This window comes from Octopus sinensis, linkage group LG6, assembly GCF_006345805.1.
Source record: "Octopus sinensis linkage group LG6, ASM634580v1, whole genome shotgun sequence".
NCBI classification, from domain to species: domain Eukaryota; kingdom Metazoa; phylum Mollusca; class Cephalopoda; order Octopoda; family Octopodidae; genus Octopus; species Octopus sinensis.
Window position 1 is genome coordinate 66806940 of NC_043002.1, and position 12386 is coordinate 66819325.

At 43.3% G+C, this 12386-nt stretch overlaps 1 long non-coding RNA gene and 1 other non-coding gene across 2 annotated transcripts in view; both read left to right on the forward strand.

Moving 5' to 3' along the window:
- LOC118763740 overlaps positions 1-11249 on the forward strand; it is a 14924-nt gene extending 3675 nt beyond the window's left edge. Inside the window, exons 2-3 of the long non-coding RNA XR_004999492.1 lie at positions 1023-1028; positions 11240-11249. This is a non-coding gene — a long non-coding RNA (uncharacterized LOC118763740). The remainder of the gene's footprint in view (positions 1-1022; positions 1029-11239) is intronic.
- LOC115213635 lies at positions 6192-6310 on the forward strand. The gene has a single exon (XR_003881858.1). It is a non-coding gene; the product is annotated as a 5S ribosomal RNA (ribosomal RNA).
- Positions 11250-12386: the final 1137 nt, after the last annotated feature.

Consider the following 12386-nt stretch of genomic DNA (forward strand, 5'->3'; position numbering starts at 1 on the left):
TGTATGCGTGTGGGTGTGCGCGTGTGCATGCATGCATGCATGTGCGTATGTGTATGTGTGTGCATGTGTGTGGGTATATATGTATGTGTGAGTGTGTATGTGTGTGTGTGTAGGATGCATGTATGTGTATGAGTGTATGTATGTGTGTGTGTATGTATGTATGTGTACGTGGCGTGTGTGTGTGGTATGCGTGTGGGTGTGCGCGTGTGCATGCATGCATGCATGTGCGTATGTGTGTGTGTGTGCATGTGTGTGGGTATATATGTATGTGCGTATATGTGTTGTGTATGTGCGTACATGTGTGTGTGTATGCATGTGTGTGTATGTTAGGTGTGTAGGCGTGTGGTGTATAGGTGTATGTATGTAAGTATGTATGGGTGTGTCCGTGTATGGTGTGTGTATGTATGTGTGTGTATGTAGGTGTGTGGGCGTGTGTATATGTTGTGTGTATGTAGGTGTGTGGGCGTTTGTATATAGGTGTATGTATGTATGTCTGGGTGTGTCCGTGCATGTTTGTGTGTGTGTGTATGCATGTGTATGTAGGTGTGTGTGTACGTGTGTAATGTGTGTGTGTATGCGTGTGTGTGCGTGTGTATGCGTGCGTGTGTGTATGTAGGTGCGTGTGTATGTGTGTGGAGTGTAGGTGTGTGTGTGCGTGGTGCGTGTTTATGTTGGTGTGTGCGTATGTGAGTGTGAGTGTATGGGTGTTTGTCATGCATGGTGTGCGCGTGCAGGTGAGTGTGTGTGTAAGTATGTGTGTGTGTATGTTTGTGTGAGTGTGTATGGTGTATGTCTGTGTGTATGTATGTGCGTATAGGAGTATGTAGGTATGTGTGTGTGTATGTGTATGGGTGTATGTATGTATGTGTGTGTGTGCATGTGTATAAGTATATGTGTGTGTGTGCGTGTGTTGTGATGTATGTGTGTGTGTTATGTATGTGTGTATGTATATGTGTAGGCGTGTGTGTGTAGATGTATGTATGTATGGGTGTGTGTCTGTGTGTGTTTGTGTGTGTGTGTAGGTAGGTGTGTGTGTCTGAGTGAGGGTATGGCTGTGTAGGTGTGTGTGTGTATGAATGTAAGTGTGTGTGTGTACAAGTGTAATGTATGTATGTAGGTGTGTGTGTGGTGTATGTGTACGTGTGCGTGTGTATGTGTGTGTGTGTGTGTGTGTTGTGTATGCTTGTGTGTATGGGTGTATGTCTGTCTGTGTGTGTGTATTCTGAAGTAGGTATGTGTGTGTATGTATGTATGTGTGTGGTGTGTGCGGGTATGTGTGTGTATGTGTGTGTGTGAGTAGGTGTGGTGTGTATGTATGTGGGTAGGGATGCATGCGAGTGTGGGGTATGTATGCATACATACGCACGCGCACATCCGAAGCAAGCCCACACACACGAAGCGCGCTCACGCACACAACGCACAAGCAATACAACGCAAGCCCAAGGGGCCGACCAAGCCCCCAGCGCGCGCCAAGGCGCGCGAGGGCAAAGGCCCTCGAACGCCCCGCTACGCGCGAACCGAGGAACCATCAGCCAAAACCGGAAAGCAGAAAAGAGGGGGGGCTGCCTGGATGCAAAAAGGTGTATGTGTGTGTGCATTCAGTGTAAGGGTGTGCATGTGTGGGTATGTATGTATGTGTGTGCCTACATGTATGTGTGCATGTGTGTGTGTGTGAAGTATGTACGTGCGTGTGTGTGTGTGAGTGTGTGTGTATGCATGTGCGTATGTATGTGTGTATGTATGTGTGTATGTATGTCTGTGTGTGTGTGTGTGTGTGTAAGTATGTATGTGTGTGTGTATGTATGTATGTGTGTGTGTATGTGCATGTTGGTTTGTATGTTAGTGTGTGCATGTATGTCTATAAGTGTGTGTGATTAAATGTGTGAATGTATATACGTAGATGGGTCTACGTATGTGTGTGTGTGAACAGGCGTGTGGGAGGTAGGTGGGTGGGTGTGTGTGGGTGGTGTATCCGGGAAAAAAAAAAAAAAAAAAAAGGCGGATCTCAAGAGGAGGGGGCTGTGTTAAGTCCGTGTGGGGTGGTAGTTTGTAGGGTGAAGATGTAGCGTTGCTCCCAGTGGAGCCTGGAAAGTGGGCGACCATTGTGGGGGGCGAGACCAAACACTGAGATATCATCTAGGGAATGGCCGGCCGAGCGGAAGTGGCGTGCGACGGGAGAAAAAGAGTGTAGGCGAACGTCCCTAAAATGTTCAGTGAAACGGTCGACAACCGGCGTCCCGTCTGTCTACATACAGCATCCCGCATAGGTTGCATTTAATGCAGTAAATAAGGCCAGACGAGGTGCACGTAAAAGAGTGCCTAATGCGTACAGTATGCTGGTTGGAGCCGGTGACAGCGGTGGTGTTGGTGATGAGGGGCAAGAGTTGCAGCGGGATCTAGAGCAAGGAATGATCCGTGTGGGGCTGAGGGGGAAGGAGAGAGGGTGCTGTGGACCAGGAGGTCACGCAGATTGCGGGCTCGTTTGAAAGAGGACAGGGGTGGGTTAGGGAAAATGGGGCGGTGGTGGGATCAAGCTGGAGGCGACGGAAGGCACGTAGTATCTTTGCGACGAAGGGGTAGGGTAGAGGGTGGGAAAAGGAGGGAGAAGGGGGGCGGTTTGGGGGGTGGGCGGGGGAAGGAGACAGGGCGGTAGTGCGGTCGATGCGACGCGCGGGTGAGGGCATCAGAGAGGAGTAGGGTGGGTAACCTCGGAGGCTGAACATGCGGGCCAGGTTTGATGATTGGGTCTCTCGAAATCCTGAAGTCGGTCGCTGGCACTACGCGTGGCGGAGCAAAACTGGGAGTACAAGGAGGCTCCACGGTGTGGAGGGGGGAGGACGCGAGTTGAAGATAGAAGGGTGGATGTGGGAATCAGTTGATAGGATTTACAAGGTGGTGGATGAAGTGAGAGGGGACGTTGGAGGATCGATACGGAGAGAGATGTCAAGAAGTGATACAAGAGGTGTTGGAGATGGTGAGGTGAAGAGTGGAATGTGAAGAGAAGGGTGAAAGTTGGAAAGGAAAGAGATGAATTGGCAGAGAAGTTCACGGGAAAGGGAGGTGGCACCTACGCAGTCGTCGATATAGCGACCGTATAGTTCGGGGGGTCGGCCCAGAGAACTGGGAGAACACTTGGGCCTCAATGTAGCAAAGAAAGAGATTGGCGAAATTGGGGCCCATCCTAGTTCCCATCGCGACCCGGACACCTGTTGGTACGTTTCCCCCGGCGAACGTGAAGCAATTGAGGGTGAGGACGAGCTCAGCAAACGGAGAAGGGTGGGGGTGCTGGGGGTGGGGTCGGGACGACGGTCGAGGAAGTGTTGGAGGGCTAGGAGACCGTCTGTGGGGAATCACTGTGTACAGGATTTTACATCTAAAGTGAAGAGGAGGTGTTGAGGGGCTGGGAAGGGAAGGAAAAGGATTGAAGAGACGGAGGGCGTGGTTGGTGTCGTGTATGTGGGATGGGAGGGCTGCGACTAAGGGGGACAGGATGCGGTCGAGGTATAGGAGATGATTCAGTGGGGCAATTACAGCAGAGACTATGGGACGGCCAGGATTAGAGGGTTTATGGATCTTGGGAAGGAAGTAGATGGTGGAGGTGCGGGGTGTTGCGGACGATGAGGTTAGTGGCGTGAGGGGGAGAGCGGAGGAGGAGATGAGGTCGCGGATGGTGGAGGGACACTCGCTGTTGGTAGGAGGAGGTGGGATCGGGGGGAGGAGGCGATAGAAGAGGGGATTTGAAGCTGGTTGAGCGTTCCTCCTGTATATGTCCGCGCTGCCACACTGACCACTGCCCCGCCTTGTGTCGCCCGGTTTGATGACAATGTCATCACGACGGTGGAGGGGTGGCGAAGGGCAATGGATTCGGCCCGATGTGAGGTTGGCTCGGCGGGGTCTTGGTTCAAAGTTGAAACGGGTGGACCAAAGCGTTGCAGTCATGTACAAACGAATCTAGGCTACTGAAAAGGCCTGGGGGCGGCGTCCAGATGGATGACGACGCCCAGCTCCAAAAGCACATCCTGATTGTTGTGACGCTGCGGGGACGCGTGGTAGTATGCGCAAAAGTTTGAGGCGGCGCAGGAACAGGTTGACGTCCGCCCGAGTCCTCGAACTCATCACAGTGGCGCGTGAGTGGACGTGAAGCGGAGACCCTTACTGAGGAGGGAGCGCTCAGCGGCGGAGAGGGGGAGGTTGGGGGTATATAGTGACAACAGCGCGAGGAAGCCGGGTGGTGGGAGGACTAGGGGCAGGCGGAGGGGTGCAGGGGTGTGAAGGGGAGGGAGGGGTGGGTTGGGTGAAGATTGGGTTAGGCGTGGGAGGTCACGGTGGGGGTGTGGGTCCGTGGAAGGGTGGGGTAGTGCGAAGGAGGGGGAACAGTGGGGGGAGGATGATGGGAAGGGGGTGAGGGGTTGAGGAGGAGGTGGAGTTTTTGTTTTTGTTTTTTGTGTGTGTGAGGGGTTTGTAGAGTTGGTGGTTGGAGTAAGAATGAAGCGGAGGATAGTTGGTTGGTTGGGTGAAGAGAGGAGGCAGTGGCGGAGAGAAGGAGGTAGGCCTGGGAAGTTGATGGTCGAGGGAGTCAAGGAGGGGGCGGTGGAGCGGATGGTGGCGCGGAGGAGGGAGCGGGAGGTACGAGCGAGGGTGGTTCGATGAAGGGGGAGGAATAGGGGGTAGCGTGGACTTCAAGAGGAAACCGCGGGGTGTGACATGATGGCGGAGGCACGGCTAAGAAAGGAAAGATGGCTAGATGGCGGGTTTTCTTAAAAAGCAAGCGGAAAAAGTTATAGCAGGTGCGGAACATTGTGGGGGAGAAACGCGAGGTAGCGGCTGAGGAGGGATTGAAGGTGTTGGACGAACGAGTGCAAGTCAGGCATGATGAGAAGTGGTGGCAAACAGGTAAAGGGGGTGGTGGAAAACAGGAAAAAGGAGAGACAACAGGAAACAACAAAAAGAAGAAAAAGGGTGAAGACGGTTTGAAAACAATAGAAAAAGTTGAAAAAAGTCAGGAAGAGATTTGAGAGTCAACGGACGGATTAGGTAATGATTTTCAATCACGATAATGGCGGTACTCCGGAAGAAGGTTGCAGGTGATCCGTAGGTCAGGAAGAATGGTAACAATAATCCGTAGGTGCAAAAAATCGGGGGAATTGGTATCCAAGGTACAAGGGGTCCATGTAGGCGCGCAGTGGTATAATTTTAATCCAAACGGGAAAACAAAAAAAAACAACAACAATGGAACAATTACAGTATTATTATTAATAGGCGCTCAGGAAATGGAAGCAGGAAGGTATGACGTTTCGAGCGGAGCTCTTCGTCGGAAACATAAAGAAGGAAGAGAGAGGAAAGAAAGATCCCAAAGCGGGCAACAGGGATAGAGAAAAAAAACGACTGGTGTTTACGAGTTACACATGGTGAAAGGCGGACGTTTACGATAACAAGAGCAAAGTAGGTTTTTAAAGCCAAAGAGTGGAGACAAGGTTGGTAACGCAACAGATGTGTGTGTATATATACTATATATGTGTATATGTATATATATATATATATGAGCATCTATATATATATTTGCACGTATATGTTCATATACATGTATATGTAGATATAGTTCCAAGGCAGCTTTATCTCTAAAGTCATCTTCATGATCGATTATGTAATGCAATATGAAACCCCTGGTTATAGGTGCATGATTACCCTAATGCTGAGATAAATTGCTTTGATATAAACATTTTAATTCATGTGGCAGACGATGTTTTGAGTATAAAATAATATAAAAACCACCATAGAAGTACCGCCGACTGATAGGTTCCTTGACTAATTGTTTGAAAGGTTTCTCATTATTTCAAATTTAACTTTTTATTTATTTATTTTCATTTGAATTTGTTTTCCTAGAGAGGAGGGTTCTTAGATAGATATATAAAATATGCTTGGCGACCTGACTGAAAGCCTGCCTGTCTGTCTCTCTGTCTGTTGGTCGATCGGCCTCTGTCTATCTATCTAATTTTACTTTTTTTCTTATTTTCCCTCTTTTTTTCATTTTCGAAAAGAAGAGCTCTACATTTGTATTTGCCCCCTCTGTGTTCAGCCCTGTGTGGCCAATAAAGTTATCTATCTGTCTGTCTGTCAGTCTGTCTGTCTCTTTCTTTCTTTCATTATAAATGATTTAGTAGATGCATAAGTTAGCCGCCTATATTCATTTTGCTTACGGCCATATCACGTTGAAAGCACCGGTTCTCGTCCGCTCACCAAAGTTAAGCAACATCGAGCCTAGTTAGTACTTAGATGGGTGACCGCTTGGGAAACCTAGGTGCTGTAAGCATTCCATTAGGGCGGCGAGCTGGCAGAAACGTTAGCACGCCGGGCGAAATGCGTAGCCCTATTTCGTCTGCCGTTATGTTCTGAGTTCAAATTCCGCCGAGGTCGACTCTGCCTTTCACCCTGTCGGGGTCGATTAAATAAGCACCAGTTAAGCACTGGGGTCAATATAATCGACTTAATTCGTTTGTCTGTCCTTGTTTGTCCTATCTGCGTCTAGCCCCTTGTGAGTAGTAAAGAAATAGGTATTTCGTCTGTCGTTACGTTCTGAGTTCAAATTCCGCCGAGGTCGACTTTGCCTTTCAACCTTTCGGGGTCGATAAAGTACTAGTTCCGCACTGGGGTCGCTGTAATCGACTTTATCCCTTTGTCGTTGTTTGTCCCCTCTATGTTTAGAGGGTAGTAAAGAAATATATATTCAATTATAGGAACTTAGTAAAGGATCCTCCTCCGGTTCTGACGATAAATATTGATGCTACGTATTAGTGTGTGTTCCTGTGGCCGATTAGACCATAAAGACGCATATACTCCTATCGTATTCATCAGTTACAATCATCTCTGATTTCGTCAAGTTCTTTCAAGTACAACACTCGAACAATTTTCTTTCTCAATGAGTCATTATTTTCGATTATGTCTAAGATTTAATTTCATAGCTGACAGTGCTTAAATACAAATATAAAGGGAAGTAGGAACAAGCAAAGTAATATTGGTTTTAAATTTTGGCACAAGCCCAGCAATTTTGGGGCAGGATTTAAGTCGATTACATCGACCTCAGTGCTCAACTGGTACTTATTTTATCGACCCCGAAAGGATGAAAGACAAAGTCGAGCGCAGCGGATATATATATATATATATATATATATATATATATACATACATACATACATATATATATATTATATTTCTAAATTTCTGAGAGATTTATACAGTAGCAGCACGATAAAGTGATGGTATGTTGGCAACTTAATGTGACAGTCTCATGAAAGGGAAAAATACTACTGCTATTTAGCCCGAGGAAACACCGTTTCCTGTTGGCCATGAAACATTTTCTGTGTCCTTATGTTTTCAAAGGATCAGATAAGCACTTCTACCCAAAAAAGACAGCAATCCAGAGACTAGTTTCAGAGTCATTGCTCATCATCAGTCTGGAGTAGCATGGCTTGCTAGCTGTCGATGCTTATTCGCCTTTAAAACATTTCAAGTAAAATACATTCACTGATTTCGAAAATAGAAATATTACTATATATATATATATATATATATATATATATATATATAAAACATTATTGGTGAATTGAAGAAATGAGCTGAACGCAGATTGAACAGAAATCGTTTTATTCATTCTACACGTGTTTCGAAAGGCACAAATTACCAAAATCCGATTGAATAATGGGACCATGTTGTGTTTTCTCATCAGGAAGAAAAAAGGAAATCCGTTGGAAACACAACTGCTGTGATTTTTGCTACTAAGGTATCGGTTAAACTTTTGATTAATCTACTACAAGATTATTCATCTTTCTATTTCACATAATATATATATATATAAATATATATATATATGCGTGTTTGTATATGTGTGCGTGTGTATATATATGTGTGTGTATGTATATATATATATATATATATATGTATATATGCGTGATTGTATATGTGTGCGTGTGTATATATATGTATATATATATACACACACACACACACACACACATTCAGTGTGTGTGTTAACGATTCTGTCAGCTCGCCGCCTTAACAAGCAAAGGAATATTCTAGCAGCATTTCGTCTGTTTTAACGTGCTGAGTTCAAATTCCTCCGGGGTTGACTTTGCCTTTCATCCTTTCGTGATCGATAAAATAAGTACAAGTTATGCATTGGGGTCGATGTAATTGAATTACTCCCCACCACAAAAAAAAAAAAAAAATTGCTGACTTTGTGCCAAAAATTGAAACTATTATTGTAGATGTTGTTGAAAGCGTTGATGAATTCATGATGTATTTAGCAAGCCGGGAAGAGTAATGAAAAAAACAGAAAGTAAATAAAGTAATTTAGTTCGAAATAAACGATTATTATAGTGGAGGAGCAAAAAAATATGGCGGCTTTTTATAAATTTCAACCAGTTGCCAGTTGCCTTCTCTAGTTGATTAAATCTCGAGGTGGAGCCTCTTTATTTGATGGGAACCAATTCCTTTTTTTGTCATTGAAAGGTTCTTCCGAATGTAGATGTACAATACTATCACGATAAAACATACATACATAGCGTATACATGCATAACATATACATACATTCATAGCCACACATACACACACAATCTTTCCCTTCCTTTTAAGCGTTAAACTAATACATTTTTTAAAACTTGTATCCTCGTGCTGTTTGATTTTTTTTGCTCATTACCTAATATATGTATTTATGTATGTACTTATTTCAATATGTGACCGCGCGTGTATCGTTGGCGATTTTCTTTCTCCGTCTTCCCTTCTTTGAACTTTTTCTATATTTCTGATGAAGAACTCCGCTCGAAACGTGAAATCCTCTTTTCTTTCCTTTCTTGAGCGTCCAATAATACTGTACTTATTCCACGTCCTCGCGTTGTTTTTTCTTGCTTGTTCATGTTTGGATTTATTATTCTGTCCCCACAGCGATCTTGAAAAACTGGCTTTTCTCAAATCCAGTAAAGTTACGGCTAATTAGGGAAATTACAATCAGACGCCATTTATAGAACTGTGGAAAGATGTTAAACATTCTAGAGGTTTATTCTATGATACATAAATAGATACATAGAGAAACGTATATATATATATATATATATAAGTACGCCTACATAAAATACATAAGCTAAAACAAGGGGTTCACACACAGTGACATGCATGCTTATACCCATATACATTTGTGCGCAGATATATATGTACAAGAAGACATACACGTATAGATAGATAAGATAGATAGATAGATAGATACATACATGCGAACACACACGACTACTTAGTTTAATGTCAACATTTCAAAGAAAAAGCTTCGTATGTGAAAGCAGTTCTTTCTTTGTTAGTAGGAAATTTAAAAGAAAAAAACCCATCGTCATGTAAGTGAATCTCCTAGAAAGAAATTGTGGAGGTCCATAGTATATATATATATATAATCTGTGCATCTTACTAAATGATCGATTAAAAAACCTTTTTAAGCGTAACCCCAGCGTGTTCGGAAGTCGATGACTGAAACAAGTAAAAGAATAAAAGAATATTTGTACTCCACACGTATACGCGCCCGCGCGCGCGCGTGTGTGTATAATGGATATATGTACGCATATATTTTTACACATATACACACACACACACACACACTTATATGGGAATCGCAGTAAAGTACAACCAGCCGTCAACAGTATGGCTTGGTGATATGTGTTGGGTTGTCCGGAAAGTTCGTGCCGATTAATAGTAGCTTACCTTTCGACTTATTTTGAGTCCATAAAATAGGATTTGACTACACTTCCATTTCTGCCACAGTTTAAGCTATCTTTTCGTGGAAGAAGGTTTATGTTCCTATAACCTGTGTTAATTCTGTAACCCTTTAAAATGGAAGATAAGTTCATTTTCAGCACTTGATACTTTGGGAACCAGACACAAATTGCTGCAACTTAGCTGGGATGTGTCATCCCACCCTCCATATTCACCAGATATTGCTCCTTCGGATTTCCACTTATTCAGGTCTCTGCAGAATAGTCTTAATGGTAAAAATTTCAATTCCTTGGATGACGTAAAAAAATACCTAGATGAATTCTTTGCCATGAAACCACCTCAATTCTGGGAAGGGGGTATTTTCAAGTTAAAGTAAAGATGGAGACGCAGTTTTCAACAAAATGGTTCATATTTAGTTGATTAAAAATGTGATGGCAAGTATTTGACATTTTTCTTTCCTTTAAAAATCGGCACGAACTTTCCGGACAACCCAATAGAATGATTTTGCTAGTTCTTTTAGGTGCCTATGTTGCCGTGAGCAGATATTGATAACCTCTCAGAACTTTAAACTTTAACGCAGCTGAACATCCAGGACACGTGACAACTATAAGGGGAGAGAGAGACGGGGGAGGGTTTGTATCAATACCCAGGTGGTACCTGTTACAGCTGAGTAAACTGGTGCGAAATCTAATGGAATGCCTCTCTCAAAAACACATAACAGCGCTCGATCGTAACCCGAACCCGCTAACCTACGCGCCTTCACTGTTTGAAATTAACGGATTGGATAAAGAACTGGACTTATTGGCGAAATATCTAATCGAATGCGCTACAGGTGTTTCGTTCTGAAACTACATAGGACATCTATACAGATACCCAGGTACCTTAGTTGTTGGGTATTCTCCATCATTTTCTGGCAAACTGTCAACAGAACTAAATATTTATTAACACATACCGTTAATAATTAAGTTGATATAATTATTTATTGTATCATCATATGTGATAATTATCTCTTTATCTGTCTGACTGCCAGTCCACCTGCCTGTCTCTGTATGGGTCTGTCTGTATATCAGTTTTTCATGCTCTCGTGCATGCATTCTCTTCCCCTCTCCCTATTCATCTCTCTCTATGTATATATGAATGTGTATGTGTACACACATACACATGCATGCACACGTACTCACACACACACACACACACACACCTATACACGCACACATTTGTTTTGGCTGGATGGTTTATTTATATATGCTAGTGTCTATTGCCAATGTGACCAGCGCTTCTCACTGCCAGCGGCAAAAGATTAAGTAGAGTGCTGAAGGATGTCTTCCCTTATTCTGAAACAAAGAAAATATTTCAAAATCGGACACTAAGTGACACGACACATAATATATCCCTCCAGTTGTTAGAAAAATTCACAACATACATATATATATATATATATATATATATATAGGGAGATTTCACAAAAAAAATAAACAAAAGACGAAGACAGGTGGTGTAGACAACAAACATGTATTAGTATAACGTTCGAGAAGTGAAAACGTCTTTTACGTTTCGAGCCTATGCTCTTCCACAGAAAGGAACACAGAAAGAAACAAGGAGAGAAAATAAAGAATGTGTAGTGGCTAGCTTTCTGTCATGGCAAATGCCGGACAGAAGGGTCACACAGGGGAGCTAGGGAGAAGGGGAGTTAATAAAGTGGTGGTGTAGGGAGTATAACTCCAAACTTACAGGGAAAAATTCAATTTAGTATTAAAAAAATTTCACATTGTAAATATATACTATATATAAATTAGAGAATTTACTTATTATATATTGTTTATTCATTTTTTTGTACTTTTTGTGATCTAGTTATGTTTTATAATATATTTTACTTTTTCTTTATGATTTGGTTTATGTCTATCATTGTTTGAATTACATAGTGGTTTTTCTCTAATTTATATATAAAGGTAAAGACCCCCTTCGGTCATGAGTGACCATGGGTTTGCACCTAGAGAGTTACCCTCTGAGGCACAAGTCTGGGCAAGGTTGTTTTTATGGAAGATCAGTAGTCGCCCATGCATACCGGCCTCCCCTCTCCACGCCACCAGTGTTATCCAAGGGAAAGACAAAGGTCGATACAGCTTGGCACCTGTGACGTCGCAACTCATTTCTACAGCTGAGTGAACTGGAGCAACGTGAAAATAAAGTGCTTTGCTCAAGAACATAACACGCAGCCCGGTCCGGGATTCGAGCTCACAACCTCACGATCGTAAGCTCGACGCTCTAACCATAAATATATACACACGCACATACATACAAGGTGGCCATAAAGTAGGTTTACAGTTTATTCAACTGTCTCTTCTGTATTCATTTATTAACAGTTTAGATCTTAATTATAAAAAAAATATGAAACCATTATTCTGTGCTAATTTAGTTAATTTTGTCAGGCTCCCTTTTCAGTTTGTAAGTTAGAAATTTAAATGTAATAAAATGTAACGACAGGTGAAACACCGCCAGGCATTTCGTCGTCCAGCGTTCTAAGGATTCTGCCAGTTTCAAATTTTGGCCCAAGGCCAGTAATTTTGAGAGGAATGGGGTAAGTCGATACCATCGACCCCCCAGTATTTTATTGACCCCCGAAAAGATGAAAGGC